This window comes from Sinohyriopsis cumingii, chromosome 9 (genome assembly GCF_028554795.1).
Source record: "Sinohyriopsis cumingii isolate HCF-2022 chromosome 9, ASM2855479v2, whole genome shotgun sequence".
NCBI lineage: Eukaryota > Metazoa > Mollusca > Bivalvia > Unionida > Unionidae > Sinohyriopsis > Sinohyriopsis cumingii.
Window position 1 is genome coordinate 83,169,584 of NC_142969.1, and position 17,363 is coordinate 83,186,946.

The 17,363-nt window shown below is 33.6% G+C and overlaps 1 long non-coding RNA gene across 1 annotated transcript; it reads left to right on the forward strand.

Moving 5' to 3' along the window:
• The first annotated feature begins 289 nt into the window (after positions 1–289).
• Positions 290–3,587, forward strand: LOC149792140 (uncharacterized). Its single transcript, XR_016423271.1, has 2 exons — positions 290–488; positions 2,781–3,587. It is a non-coding gene; the product is annotated as an uncharacterized LOC149792140 (long non-coding RNA).
• Positions 3,588–17,363: the final 13,776 nt, after the last annotated feature.

The window sequence follows — 17,363 nt, forward strand, 5'->3', positions numbered from 1 at the left end:
CCATAGTGTACGCAACATGGCGCTGAGTTAGCATGGAACTTCCGTTTAGCATGAAATGCACAGATAATGACAGTATTAGGGCCACTCTGGTCACATTCAGGTTAGAACTTGAAAATCAAGGAATGATTGGACTAAGTTCTGTGCACTTTTTATTACATTATTGATTTCTGTTTTTGAAATCAGTAAGGGGGTACAAACAAACGGGGAGGTATAGTCAAGACTATAGAAGGTGCCAAACTAACACAGAAAGATTTGTCTATGCAGTAGCCAATCGATGATGTAAGTTCAAGGCAGGTTTTGTTTAAGCGATTCATGTAGGAGATAGCAACGCTGCTAGGCAAACGTGGACGTTATTTATCTTTAAAGCCCAACACTTTGCATAATCAATAAATGTCGAGTGATATTGGATAATACTGAAATGACATCTAAAATGATATATAAAACCATTACCCTCCTATGCTGCATCGTATCTGCTGAATCTATCCAAGGTAAGTATTAATTTAGTTTAAGTACCTAAATTACACAAATATATTTTTCTTCTTATACTAAATATATTCCTTAGAAACCTTATCGATATTTAAAATAAGTTATAAGAAGTACATACTTGCATACGTATGTATGTACGTACGTATGCATGTATATATGTATGTATGTATGTATGTATGTATGTATGTATGTATGTATGTATGTCAGCATCAGTACTAGAAAATAGCATCACCAGCAAGTTTGTTAAAGGCAACAAATGTCCTCCATTATTATACAAATATAATATATTACATAAATACAAAACTGGAAAGGACATTTTTTCCATTATCACAAAATGATGCTAAACGTTCTATCACAAGTCTGAACTTGTAGAGAGTTGCGAATGAATTGGATTTGAGACCCCGGGCTCAGTCAAAATTGTGTATTTGGGTCACGTCTTATGAAAGTAGAGGTTTTGTATTATTCGTTTGCCACACATGCCCTTTCTAGTCTGTCCAATGACAGTATAACACCATACGTCTGTCAAGCAACTATTAACAGTTGAAGCTCATTCAGGAAGAAAATTACGAAGTTGTCCAGTGCAACGTAAGACTCTAGTGAGAGAGTTTATGTTCGCGATCGTTTAGCATACTTTATGAGCCACTTTTATGTATATATAATTTATTCATTTGTTTGAGAGTTTTAATTTTTTTTATTTCATTACATGTTGTTTTAATGTAACATTGTTTGGTGAATTTGACCTTGTCCAAAACTGAGTTAATTTCTGCTTGACCTGACTGACGTATTTAATTTTTATTATTTGATTTATGTAAACAAATATTACTAGCGTCTATATTCTCTACGTGTATGAGCTTATTAATATAATTATTATTATGGTAAACAAGAAGGAATATATATGTTGAGTTGAGTCTGGGTTTTGGAGATTGCTAAGTGAATTTTATAGGCGAATGTGTTGTAAATAAACAAGGGTCATTAGACCATTCTAGAAGGTTATTTTCCGTTAGATAATGGTTGGTTTTAGAAAATGCTAATTGTGACCTGAGGACAGGCAGAGAGCTATATTATCTTGAGACTGTTAGTATTTTACCAGTTATACTTTAACACAGCACACTTTAAATTGTATTATGTTGTGACCAGTTTGGGCTGAATTTTGTTATTTTTGAAATTGTTGATTATTTTCTCTGGAAATACAAAAGAGCTCTGAAAAAAGTCTTTTGATAAAGACATTTATTTGAATTGTTAGTGAATTCAAACCTGTAATTCTATTTCTGTGATTCAGTAAGAGACTGTTAACACATGAGCACTTTGCAGACCATAACAGACCCGTCATAGCCTTCAAATTGGGATCTCTTTGTGACTTGAACTAAGTTCTTCTCAGGACATTTTATTACTACGAATTGGGTCTTTAGATCTTGCATTATTTTTTATTTAATTCACAATACCGTAAGTCCTTTTTTATCTTTAATCACTTTGTATTCGAGGAAAATAAATTATTTGTGAAATTGTACAAAGCTTGTGTCTTCACTCTTTTCTGTTACTTATTTTAAGGTTCATAGACAATACTAAGATTTCTTTCCCGCTTCGGTGACATTGTCATAATGTTAAGTTTGTAATTCATTAATTTGAAACGTTATCACTAACTGTTTGACGTACATGGACTGATGTGCTTTAACAACCACACCCACACAAGCACACGCACACACACACACACAGACATTCAGACACATACTACATAAAAATCATACGTGACAAATGACTGTAAAGATGCAATTTAACAGGTGAAATGTAGAAAGAATTTAATGATTACAAATTGGTATCCTTAAAGCTCATTTTGTTGTCTTATATGTTCTGATTGAATACAATTGAATTATTAACAAATGTATACCCTTGCATTATCTAAGGTGAAATATTTCTTTATTTAAATACAAATCTCCTAATTAATTTTCACAACATTCTTAAACGAATTCCTGTGAATTTATATTATATATCAAATATATTAATATGTATTAGTCTATTGAATATCAGTATAAGATTCATAGCGAATCTATGATGAACAGTTTGTTTTCTTTGTCATAGAATCATGGAATAAATATCAATTAAAAAAAAGTCGGAAAATTCAATCCTTTCTATCCGTAACAACGTTCATAAAGTTAAAATGTCAACGTAGCGGTGTACAACAATTTTCGATTCCTTGGTGGCTTCAGAAGAGGACATTGCAACCTTTGTATTAAATATATCATTCATATCATGATGGTATTATTCTTATAATAATATTCGGTATATTTGCTTTCCAGGTCCGGGTAAATCTTTATTCGGTAACATAACGGGCTGGAATTTAGCTAGAAAAGCATGTCAAGAGAATCAAACAAGATTGCCAAATGTGACAATATCGGAATCAGTCCTTCAGCTGGAAGATATGATTCATTGTAGTCCTAACTAATGCTTCTGGACTGGAGCGACATACGAGCTTATCACGAATTATTCTTGTAATTACTTTTCCTATCACCCCATGTTAACCGACACAAACATTGAAATTTAAAAGTCTTTTATGATGACAATTCAATTTGAAAAGATTTCTTTTACAGCAGATTGTATTTATTTATTGTAGGGCAATACTTTTCACTGCTAATGAATATTGAGACAAAGAAGTATATAAAATATCTACAATACAAAGATAATGGGAGACTTTAATGTTACAATGTTAAAAAGCTAATATCATATAGCTCCTGTGTCGTTCCTTTGTGTCATTCACCATAAATAGAGTATCGCAAAATGTAAAACATGATGAAAAGTGGCGCACATTTGTATACTCCAGTTTCTTTATGTTGCAGACGTCTTAGTGGTCTAGAAGATCAGCCAGATATTTTAGAAACTTAAAATGCCATTTGCTGTTTTTCTTAGTAGACACATAGAATATAAATGACTGATCGTACCAGTGTATGAGTGCCAGGAGTTTGTCACCTCCTCCTGTACTGTTTAAAGCCAGGTCTTCAGATCTCTAAATGGAAATTCATAAGATTGCATATTATTCTCACAATTATTGAGATGCCTACATAACAGTATATACTGTCTATGAATCATTAAATCAGACATACAACTGCCATTTGTATCATGGTTGTCAATTACCAAAACTCGTCTTATATCTTTTGGATACAGCCAACTTGCCAATTATACAGCTACACATGCATTTACAGGGTAAAAAAATGATGTTAATATATGCGAGACAATAACTGCATAAGGAAAGCTTAAATAGGTGTTTGGAATAGAGATTTGTGCAAGGAAGGTATCGTACATATGGATGCCTATGACATATACAGCGTTACATTCAACATATCTAGCTATATGGTTGTCAGGATATGTCCTTAGAAACAATGTGTACGGAATATAAAATTCCTGAGAAATAATATGACTCAAAAGATTGTATACCAGTATACTACTACTACTACTACTAATAGTAATAATGCTTTATTTATAGAGGGTGACTCATTAGTCAAGGACTATTCTCTCTTGAGGCCCTCTTAAGGAGAGTATAACAATGCACATTATATGAAGATAGCAATAATTAGTGTTTATTTTAACATGTTTAGTATTAAAATACTAAATTCCATTATCTATTAGAAACACATACATGCCCATGATATCTTTTCTTAAATACTCTAATATTTTCAGCAGATTTTACATGTAGTGGAAGCTTATTCCACAGAAATGTACCAGAGTATTGAAAACCCTTTTTAAATTTTTCTGTTCTTGGTTTTGGTATTAGAAGGTTTCCATGTGATATTGATCTCAACTGGCATTGTATTGGAAAAGGCCTGAATAAGTCCAGAAGATACCCTGGTGCAGTTCCATGCAGACATTTATATAAAAGAACTGCTTTGTAAAAATCTATCCTGTCATATATTGTGAACCATTTGAGTTGTGTAAATAATGCTTTTGAGGGATGATCAACAGATACATCTAAAATTACACGTGCTGCTCGTTTCTGAAGTTTGTAAATCATGTCAAGCTCAGATTTAGCATAGTTTCCCCCTACATTGGAACAATAATCCATTGTTGCAAGAATATATGACTTGTAGTATAGATTGCGAGTTTCCATAGGTAAATATTTCTTGATTCTGCTGAGAAAGGCAATTTTGGATGACAGTGTTTTACAAAGCTTATCAATATGCTCATTCTATAATAAATTATTATATACGGACACCTACAAGCCTTTCATGTTTGACATTTTCTAATGGATGATTATTTATTCCCTGACTTGTGCAGCTTTTGTGATGTTCCCAAAATCATACATTGTGTTTTACCTTCATTAATTACCATCTTATCTTTATGTGCCCAATTTTGGACTCTAATAAGGTCTGAGTTTAATCCCATTTGGATAACTTCAGTATCAGAACTATATGTATACAAGGTTGCATCATCTGCAAACAAATCTGCATTTGTGGACTGATTATTTATTGGTAGATCATTGATATAGATAAGGAAGAGAAGAGGGCCCAAACTTGAACCTTGAGGGACTCCTGAATGAATAGTGCGAGTTTGAGAGCTAATATTGCTAATGCATACTTGTTGAGACCTTTGGTTTAGGTATGACCTAAACCAATTTAAAGAAGGATTGTCAAACCTTTAACAGTTTAACTTTTGCAGCAGAATTTCATGATCAACAAGATCAAAGGCTTTCTTGAAGTCAAGGAAAACAATCACAGTCTTATGTCCATTATGCTTTTCCTTCAGCCGAAGACCAATTAATTTGGTAAGTTCTGTTTGGCACGAGTGGTACTTTCTAAATCCTGATTGCGCTTTATGAAATGGAAAGTATGTTTCAAAAAATATATCGACCTGAATGGCTACATGCTTTTCAAATACTTTTGACAATACAGGTAGATTTCATATTGGTCTGTAATTTCCTGGATTCTCCTTTTCTCCTTTCTTAAAGATAGGTGTAACCTTTGCACATTTCAGTGTTTCTGGAAAATTACCACTCATTATACTAAAATTTATGATATGCGTTAGTGACTTTGATATTACTGGTGCAGCAATTTTAAGAATTGGTGGACAAATACCATCCAATCCAGAGGATTAATAATATGCAATATTATTAATATATTGATGGCAATGTCACATGATATTTATAGCACCCCCCTCCGAAAAAAGTGTGATTTTTCTGTATAACACTCAGCTAATTCAATCTTTTAGAATTATGTTTTAGAGATTCGGTGTACCTTCAGTGTTTAATAGTTAACTGATTCAATCTTTTACAATCACGATGGTGAGATTCGTTGTGGTTTTAAAGTATAATAATGACCTGATTTAATACTTCCGACTTTATCATTATGATACCATGATTCAACTGTCAAATAAGAACCAGCATGTTGAAAAAAGTTAATAATTATACATTTCCTTCATCTCCGACTTTGGCTGGTAATCATTTTGATTTCAGTTACCTGGCTAAGTAAACTTAATTTTCAAATCCTCTTAAAGACTTATAGCCTGTATTGACAACTTGCAGGAAGTGTATTCATGATGAAACTATGGCAATAATCTGGATGCATATTAAAGATCTGGATATCACCCCAAATTTAATTTTTATACACAAAGCCCCAAATATGTGTTAACTTGCTACAATCTCAGATAACCCCTGAGATTTACATCTGTTGTGTGCTTTGGTCATGTAGCTGTAATGATCCTCCTGATCATTCAGTTTCTCTTGTACAAACATATATCGCTATCAATTGTAATTTTAGTACTAATTTGTATTAACTACACATTTTATTGTTGTTTTCGTATTACACTCGTTGATTAAAACTAAACTGTACATTTCCCTTAATCGTTTGTACTGTGACGTCAGCGCCTTTCAGCAGTCACCACACTTGTGTACAAATAACTGATATTGCGTTTTCTGAGTAAAAGTAAAATTTGTCCAAACAGAAAACGAGTTTGCAACTATGTGGATTATTATTATTACTTGATGAAAGTGTTGAAAGTGATTCTAAAGTGATTTTCTGATCTAAAGAAATACACTGATTTTTTGCTGTTTTCAGACGACACATTCCCAACTGTTTGCTGTGGAACTATAACAAAGAAAAACACTTTTATTCGTTCATGTGACAACTGTGAGAAAAAAAAACAGTTTATTTGCGAATCCGGCAAAACATATTTACATTTAAAGTCTAATTTTTAAAATGATGATAAAATGATTATATCTAATCATTACGTAAACTCGTTCGTAATCTTTATGCTTTAGTTTCTCATTTCTTTCTGAACATCAAATATTGTTATTTTTTAATTAATATGTTGTGTTCAGTAATTTTGTCTCATTTAGTACTGTTTTCACACGGTGGTGGGATAGTGTTGAAACAAGTTTGAAAATGATTGGGTATTAATGCACAAAAGGAACATGAGTATCTGGCCCATATCTATATAAAACCTTATATGACCCGAAAAAATGAATGTATTTTACTTGAAAGGTTACGAGACAGTGTTACATTTTTAACTTTCATGCAAACCAGAAATAAAAAGATATAACCATTATTCTAGAAGCAGTTACTAAAATGTAAATATGTATATTTTTAAAACGTCTGCTTCCTCTCTAGTTTTCAAAATCGGTAAGATTAATCATAACAGAGACATGACTAAGAAAACGTGGTAAATTAGGTGTCTTATGCCTCCTGAGAAGAAGTATATGTGCCACAGTTATACCAAATATTGTTAAAATGATGCAGACATACTAATAAAGCAGCTGCTGTTATTAGTATTAATGTAACTGCCATTAGTAGTAATACAAGCATGCACGTGTGCTTAAGCCACACCTATAATTAGTTATAACCTTACGCAATATTGACTTACTGCATGCCTTTAAAACTTGCTTTTGTGTTTTAACATTGGGATGGAGTCGCATTAACATTTTACAGGTTAGGCATTGTCAGTGAAAATTAAAGGTGTCCAAAAAGTTCTCAAAACGTATCCACGCCAATTGCCCTATATCGAATCCATGCATATGCTACATACGATATTCCTTGTAGGTTGCCCAGATAATGTAAGATTTATTTAAATATAGAGACCCTCCATTCATTTAAAGATAATAATCATATGACGGTTTATCAAGTGTGACAAGTACTATGTAGTATCGCAGCGAATATAACATTTCCACATAAAAGACTAATGCGAGCCAATTTGGGTTTCAATATAATTTATTCTAAGCTCTTGTATTGTCATGCTGACACATGCTAGTTGCTTAGTAAACTGTATATGAAATATATGTTAATAAATGGACCAATAAGTTTGAACATAGTCGCTGAGTCTTGTTACTGGTCATTGATGAAAGAAAAGAAACTTTCTATCAAACTTTACTGTCAATATATCCCCAAATCTTTTTTCATTTGCCTTTATGCTCGCTCTAAACGCCATTGTGATCGGAATTTGCGAGATAACAGGCTTGATTTTTACCAATTCATTTCTACACCCCTTCAGCGTTTTAACAGATGTTTGAACATGTGTACGAAATTTGATTATTTTGTTGCAATGAAGATTAGGAAATTAATTAGGTCTGTGATTGCAAGAAGTTTTGACCTGAATAGATGCTTGGATTTAATGACAACAAATCACAATGAGGTGCAAGATGGAAATGTATTAATACAAATATGTATATCCTTTACAAATACACTGAAATTCTTTCAAGCTCTAAACACCCAATTCATTCAATTACCTTAAACAAACATTTACAAATTGAAAAACGAAAATGTGATTCATATATTCTCATTCAATGAAGGTAGGATTCATATAATATCATGTAATGAAAGTAAGATACGTATAATCTCATCTATCCAATTTACTCAGTTGAAGCACACAATGTCTTCCATCTACTCAGTCGAAACTACATAAACAATAGAAACAAACATGATCAATCGTAATCAACATAATTACCCCAAAGATATGACTCATGACATTAGTACAATCCATACGATTCATAGCCACTTATGACTCATATAAATACTTGTATAAACTTGCAAACGAAACATTTTGACCAGGTTCATATGTCCATTGTCAAACCACACAGTTCTCCAGAATTCTTGGGTTGAATCACACTTCTATTGACCACACCTCCCCTTCATGGATAAATCGGTACTTCAGTCCTTGTATGGCCTTGATTGTCGCACCTGCGACCATCCACATATATACATACAGCATGTCGACCTTGGCCTAATATACCCGCACACACACATACAACTACAATAAAAGCAAACTGGTCATAATATTTTTAAAAATGACTAAATATTGCATATTTTAGTCTCTCCTAACTAAAGTCAGCGAGTGTTTGGACACAATCTAATGGTTCCGGTTACCTCGATAATTTTCCCCTCTGCACTCGGTTAAGTGTAGTTTTGTGGTGACCTATTGTTCAGCTGTAAATGTAAGCTTACATTTGACTCATATAATGCACGTCTACATATTAAAACATACAAGAATTTAAGTAAACTCAACAAGTCATTTGTTTCTCATAAATACAAAGTATGAATTACCGAGATACTTTCAGCATTGTGAATTAAATCACAAATCATTCTAAATGTCCTACCAGAAGTCCAAATATATAGATTATGTCCAATGAGTTCTAATAGTCTTTAATGCCCTGATATGAAACAATAATGCAGTTTAGAATGTCTACCAAGGACTGAACGGAATCCAAATTAATGTATTAATGTAAACGTCAAGGCTGACTTTAGTGTTTGCTATGAATATTCTTATGTTACGTGTTTAGGTTCGAATAAACATTTACACAAGAAGGAGTGAAAACAACAAGCTTTGAAAAACAAAAGAAATAATTTATTTCCCTGGAAAAATACTCTCCAAAAATAAAAAAAGACTTAAGGTTTCCAGGATCAAGTCCAAAAACCATCCAAGAATAATCCACGAATACAATTTTAGACGTCCTAATTATGAAATGTTTTAATGATTTCAAGTTCGAGTCCCGACGAAGAATCCAATATGGAAGGCGATGACGTTTTCTGTAACTTGCACTGTGGTGAAGTCTACAGTTCCTTGTGGAAACACAATATCTAATCCTCCGGTCTTGATAATCCAAATAAAATAAATCTAAATAAAAGTTCCTAGAAATGTCTCTTTCAAGAATTCTGTATGAGCACAAAATATTTCCAGAGAAATGAAGTAATCTACTCAAATCTAGTCACAACAGAAAAAAAACCCCATCTTGACATCAAGTGTTTAAGAGCCCAAATATTTCTCCGAGATCTCTCTATCTCTCTCTAAACCGCACTATTAATATTAAGTATGTTTCAATTTTGGAAATGCCTAATTGCGAAATAGAGGATCACGTGATCATGTTTACATTTTTAAAAAAACGTCGCCCTTGTATGTCCTTGATAAGAGCCAATCATTTTACTCCGAGAAAAAGTGGTTTACTTGACCCTCAAGTCAGAAATTAAGTTAAAAAAATAGAATTAGGTGTTTATAATATTAGCTATTTATAGAATGATTCAGGTGAAACTGAATTTTCTGGAAAATATCAAATTCCTAGTAAACAACATTACATTACAATGACATGTAAAAGCAATAAAACGGTTCCAAAACCAAAAAGCAATCAAATCAAATAAAACACAAATTAAATCAAATGTAAATTAAATCAAATTTACGTAACAAAGTATTAAACAAATACTTCCTGTCCAATTGTGTCTAATGTCAGTAATGCAATACTAAGTTCTGATCATCACTTCCTACAAACTCATATAAAACAGGATTACATTTGTTTATCATATCCATATTTATACTTACTTTAACTTGACCTAGATGTGAATTACATCAACAGTAAATTCCATCCTCTTGTAATCAAAACTAACCTTGACCTCAAATGCATCGTAAATATTTTGTTTACAGCTTACAATCACCGTCAAAATTTAGCTACATAAAAATAATATATGCAGTGTACAAACATAGAAATTTTGAACTACACAATATAAATTAAACAGACATAACAATTTACACTTACTTTATTCAAACGAAACTCGAGTATTTATGTTATTAAACTTAATTATATCTACAAAAAATTAATAATAAATTTCGTTTTTCATGATTTGTCATAACTAACAACCATGATATATTATACAACACTGCATGTAAAGATAGAAAGAAGCTAAGAGCACTGCGTTTGTTCGATGATATATTTTTTCCTCTGAAACATAGATAACGTAGCACACCTATGATGATGTGTGGGTGGAGAGTAGTCGGGTGTGAGCAATAACACATGATTTCCTCCACAAACAAGTCCTCTAGCTTATGAAATGCACTTGAAGAAACTATTTTCATATGGCAATCGTAGACGTTTGATTCATTCTGCCTGTTATGATACATTTTCTCTAAAAATCTGTGTATGAAGTAATTCAAGTTGCACGTATTTGATAGAATCTGTAGAAGGCAATTTTGACAAGGTCTCAAGGTCCCTATGGTAATTTTTTAAAATATATAGTAGCAGCATAAAGTGTGAAGGAAAGTGTGATTATATTAACCGAATGATTAGCTTGTTGAGATAAAACAGTCAAAAAGGTTGCATTTACATGTAATATGTAATAATATGTATAGTTTGATATATACTCGTATGTACAGTTTAACTAGAGATTGGGCGGCATGAAATGATTTGCATCTACTTACAAAGAATTTGATAGCGATATTTTAAAAATAAATCTAACTTAACCTTATCATATTTAAATTCCTTCATACTATATAGTAGGATATTTAGATTATTATGAAATGAATATTGTTTTGTGGAGAAATTAATAAAAATGAAAATACAATTTATATATTTCATTTATTTGCATGCTAACATTTAAAACTGCATGGAAGATGTTCATCATCCATTCCCACCCTTGCTATTTTTATAAGTCTTTTGTATTTCCCGGCAGAGATTGAAATATCTTCGAAAATTTAAACAGTTTCCATGTAATACTCGACAAAAATTCGCTTCTTTGGGTAGGAGGAAAAAATGAATATATTTTCAAGGAGTTATAAAAACCCAAAATCCAAAAACCAAACGTTAAATATGAAACTGCATAATTTTTGCATAAACTATGTTATATAAATAGACTTGGTGCATCAAACATTCCAGATCTCACTATTATAATAATTGTTTTTTTTATACAAAATGCAGAACAATTCTGTATCCAATGTGAATAATAAAACTGATAAATTTTAAAAAAGTGGACCCTTTTGTCAGTCTTTTTAAAGTATTTCATAGTTTTTGTTCCTTTCACATGAACCATGCATTAAAAACACATTTTGAGGTTGTGTACAATACTTTAAGTGAAATTGATTTTATGTGTGTTTGTGTTGTTGTGTCTTTGTAAGGACAATAATTATGTAAAGATTAGGATATAAAATCTTTTCCATGAAATGCTCCGTCCACACGGTCAGGTGGTGATTTACAGGATCGTGTACTATCCTGACACCTTATGTTCAATACAAATATAATGCAAAATCTTGGACAGAGTTTAAAACACTTACTTTTGGGTAAGCAAATGAATACGATTAAAGGTTAGAATTAAAGGTTAGATTAGCTTCCAAGGTAGTATGTCAATATAAACTGCAAATTCCAAAATGGTACCCAAACGTTTATTGAAGGAGATCTATTGACTTTAATCGATGCACAGTCTAGTGTCCTGTGTTTATAATACATTTTCTCTATTCGGTTGAAAATTTCAGGGCAATTATGACGATTTCAAGGGAAAAGTGTGGAATATATCCGATGTTGACTTTATATTTATGACTTAAGAAGCATCCATAATAAAGATACCAAAGATCTAAATACGAACAAGTTAGATTTTGTTAAATCAACACATTTTCTAGCTATGAAACAGTGCATGGACATATTCATTCGGGTCAAATATATTTTGACTACTAAACTGTTTTATAATATACACTCCTCTTGTGTGCTAAATTTAAACGAGATGCAAACGCCTTCGAACGTTGTGATGACCTTTTCAATGTCTTTGTAATGTACTACTGATTACTGAGTTGGAATTTCATCTTTAACCGAATATCTCGGTGGGAAGGAAAGGTGTTGAATTAGTCTGAAATACCCAGGAAGTTTTATTCGACTAGACCACTGTCGCTGCGGTTGCTGGCTGTATTGTGGAAGTACCTTAAAGGGCCGAGAAATTGGTTTGGGACAGAAAATGAATGAGTATCACCCTAAGCAAATGAAGCGCTTGTGCTGAAAATTGCATGACAATCCCGATAATCAACGGATCAGGATCAATGCCTAGGTTCTTCAGCGAAACATTGATGGTGTCCTTGTACCTCTTTTTTTGACCACCGTGAGATCTTTTGCCTTGTTGTAGCTCTCCGTAAAAGACCTTAGCTAGGCGTTCTACGGCGTGCGTACAACATAGCCAGCCCGTCGGAGTTGTGCCTTGCACAGCATGGTGTGGATGCTTGTCATGCTTTAGTGAGCACATCTGTGTTTGGTACCTTGTCCTGCCATTTGATTTTCAGTAGTTTTGTCAGGGAGCTCATATGGAAGTGGTTCAGTTTTTTTTACATGGCGGCTATACACAGTCCATGTCTCGCAAGCACAGAGGAGGGTGTGGAGAACAACCGCTGCGTAGACTTTGAGTTTGGTGGCAAGCTTGATGCCTCTCCTATCCCAAACATTTGAGCGTAGTCTACCAAATGCTATGCTGGCTTTGGCAATCCTAGTGTTGACCTCATCGTTTATGTGGACTGCTTGTGAGAGGGTGCTGCCGAGTTATGTGAACCTGTCTACATTTTTGAGCTTATGGCCATTGACAGTGATGGATGGTTCTACATAATCTTCTCCTGGAGCTGGATGATGCAGAACCTCGGTCGTGCTGGTAGAGATGATGAGTCAGAAGTTGGAGCACGCTGTGGACAAAAGGTCCATGCTCTGTTGCATGCCTGCCTCCATGCTGGAGTTGATGGCACAGTCATCTGCAAACAGCGAAAGTTCTCAGCATGGACTTTGGTTTTGGCTTGGATCCTACTCAGGTTGAACAACTTCCCATCCAGAGGGAATCGGAGACCTACTCCAACATCGCTGTCCTTGAAAGCATCCATCAACATTGCGGAGAACATAAAGCTGAAGAGAGTGGGGGCTAAGACGCATACTTGTTTCACACCATTCGTAACTGCAAAGGGTTGGGAATAGTTACGCTGGTCCTGGACTCTGGCAAGCATGCCATCATGAAACTGTCTCACTAATTCAATAAAGACTTCTGGACATCCAAATTTGGCCATGATATTCCAAAGGCCTTTTCGGCTGACAGTGTCGAGTGCCTAAGTCAGGTCCACGAAAGTGGTGTATAACTGGACATTTTGTTGAAGAAATTTTTCTTGCAACTGCCTGGCAGCAAAGATCATGTCGATGGTGCCTCTCTCCTTTCTGACGCCACACTGGCTTTCTGGTGGTAGGCCATGATCAAGTGTTCTGTGAGTCTGTTCAGTAGTAGCCTGGCGAGGATCTTGCCAAAGATGCAGAGTAGAGAGATTCGTCGTCGCAGGATTGGTGATTGCTTTTGTCTGTGAATGAAATATTGTATTTGTCATTGATATAGATGATTAGGAAAGAAACTCACCTTTTATAAATTTTGACCTTCACATTGGTTTTGTTTCATTCCAGTTGTAAAGTAAAATAGGTGTTTGGTGAGGGATATCTAGTATTGATACTTTCATGGCATTAACACCTGGTTTACTATTATTAAAATGGGTCGTCAGTGGACTGTAATAAGCTATGGTTGACGAGAGAAACATATTGGAAACAAACAATTGATTTGCATGGAATATTGCCTACTCCACTGGTACATGGATTTCGTGGAATTCATATTTCTATCTTCCCTCTAGCGTACAATTGTGAAAAACAAAGATATAACTAATTTTTATGGATCCGTTGTTTGCGAAACATATGAAATCATTACAAGCTTTTAACTCATTTTTTATTATAGAAACTGTAGTTTTTATATAAATATCCATTATATAAATCGTATTTGATTGAACACCTGAGACAGAAAAGCAAAAATGAGAATCCTATATTGAAATGTTATTTCCAGTGTTTATAGTCATTACAGATCTGAACGAGTTACGTCCGCTGAATAAAACATATTAACGTGTTTTTGTGTGATTGATATACTCTGTGTACAAACCCATGTACATATTTTAAGGACGAAGATAGGTCACGATGCAGTCTGAAATTATACTACTACTAATGCATCATCAGACAAGGTTGTATCTCAGAATAATATTTCATATGACACTGTTATTGGAGAGAGTTTTGCTATGGAGACGCCAATCTCGATATTGCAGGAAGCATCCACTGCACAAGCAGAAGAATCAGTGATATATTCTCAACCACAAAAGGTCAATAAAAAAGGCGAAACATAATGGAGGGTAAGTTTAATATAGGAGAAGCGACGTATGATCAGAAAAAAAACATGGGCTTATACAGCGAAGTAAAGAAGGGAGAGAAGACACACACCATATCCAGCAATCGCATCGGATCAAGAAATGGAGAATCTTCGGAAAATGTGTATAACAAAGTTAATTTTCACCTGGGTCAAATCTTGACTGTGTATCACGAGACATATTTCCGTCTAGAAGTGCTGGAAATAGCCACTAAAAATGATTACGATAAGGCAACGTTTCATTGTCCTGAAAATTCAAATTATCCAACATCATATATTACTAATGCCACCGCTGATTCAACCCACCACCGACTGAAATGAGCAAAATGCCTCATTCTAATAAAATAAATAGCTACATATACATACTGATAAATCATGTGTTATAAACTTACATGTGTAAATAATTCATATCAATGTATTCATCTTGCACTGTTGTAGTTCTTTGAACATAAAATACTTTACATTTTAGAATCTGATGTTTTGCCTTTTTCACGATTAGGTGTTACACTCTTAATTGATGACATCTCATAATTACCTATTCTTTTATTTCTCTACTTAATTTGAAACAATGTTAACCTTGCCTTGTCGGCATGATTGCGCATTATATTAATTTGCGCTTCTTTTTTAAGAAGGATTACTTGTAACTGGGAAGAAAAGTATCAGTAAGGTAAAATGTGTGGAGTTACTTTTCACTAAGTGTATCCACAAAATGTCCAAAAATGGTAGAATTATAAATGCATTCCGGTTAAGTTTTACATAGTTATCACCTATTTAGCTTTCTTCATTTACTGGTGACGGGAATGTACATGTGTTTATATTAAACAAATCCAAAGACAATTGCGAAATCTTCCTTTACTGGGGCACGAGATTCCAGGCACAATAATTGCTGTGAACGACACATATAATGTATGATATCACCGGACTTTGTTACATTAAATGCTAGCACAATTCCATAAAACAATTATTGATGGTTTCACACTATTCATAACAAAACAAAAGGCAGGTGGTGCTATTGGCAGTGGAATAAACTGTCTATTAACATCAGGGAATGTCCTTAATAGCTGCTAATGCCATTCTGATATTTGTTTCATTAATTGGTTTATTCTGTGCAGGTAAAAACTACCACGGACCAGATACATAGCGTATTCTAGATTTCGAATCTGAAATATATCCTAAATATCGTTGTGAAGTTTTCAATCGAATCATAATCTTGTTCGCAATATTTTTCTTCAGCATCCTTTCACGGTGTATTAATTAACATAAACAGACTGTAATACGTATTATATTCTCTAACTCAGCTTATAGAAGACAGATCACATATGAAATACTAGGAGCAAATGGTACCGACGGAGTGAACACTCGGAGTAATTGGCACAGTTGCACCGACGGAGACTTGCTTACCGTAAAATCGATTATTGCGGCACGTGTGCGGCATAATTGTTTTGTTGGCCATGCCTAGCAACGATTGTTCACTGCGGTGTGTGTGTACTGTGGCAGTGATTGTACACTGTGGCGGTGATTGTTCATTAACGCTCACGTGGTATTATATACGCAATCTTTTACATGATTGTATTACAAACCCAGGTTTTGCGAACACATATTTTATTATCCAAAAACTATGTTTGCTTACCATTATACCAGAACATCTATGAATACGCAAATAATAAGTCAGGAAAAAGTAATTGAAAACGACTTTAATTTTATATTGGCTTACGATAGAGGTGAGTGTGCACGCATTTTTCACATATGCGTCATAACTTCAAAATATAAGGTTTTCTTTTCATTTACTTGTTACACAAATGTGCACAGTGGCCCTGAGATCAAATGCATATCGAGATATATATCTAGCTAATTATCCTACCCAATATATATATATATATATATATATATATATATATATATATATATATATATATATATATATAGTGGGAGTAGGTAATCACTCTCCTTGCAAAAATCGGCATATGTAATTTATATTATTCTATTAATTCCCGTTTTTGTTTTCAGGAACATATCATAGCCTGTAGCTAATTCTAATTTGTATTTCTATTTCACAAAATGGTAGTACTTTGATAGATCTAATTACTTATATATCTTATTCATTTTTTAATATACTTTATCATGTGGAAGACAAGCCAGTCTCAATGACATTTCAATTTTCAATTTTCAATTTTCGTTTAACATGCTAATAATGCATCTTTGTTGTAGCTGATCTCCATAGACTGAAAGTCTGGACTTGAACTAATTCAGTTACCATAAAACTTCGAAAAGTAGGCATGTTTTGCAGAGGTAAAGGTCTCTTCTAAAATACTTGTGTTCTATATTTCACAATGTTTTATGGTTTTGGTGAAAGTAATATCATTTAAATAATTCAGAAGTTGTTGTAACAGGATTCCCCCGAAACTATCTAGCGATCAAAATGCCATCTATATAGCGACTTATTTACCATCCTTTTCAAAC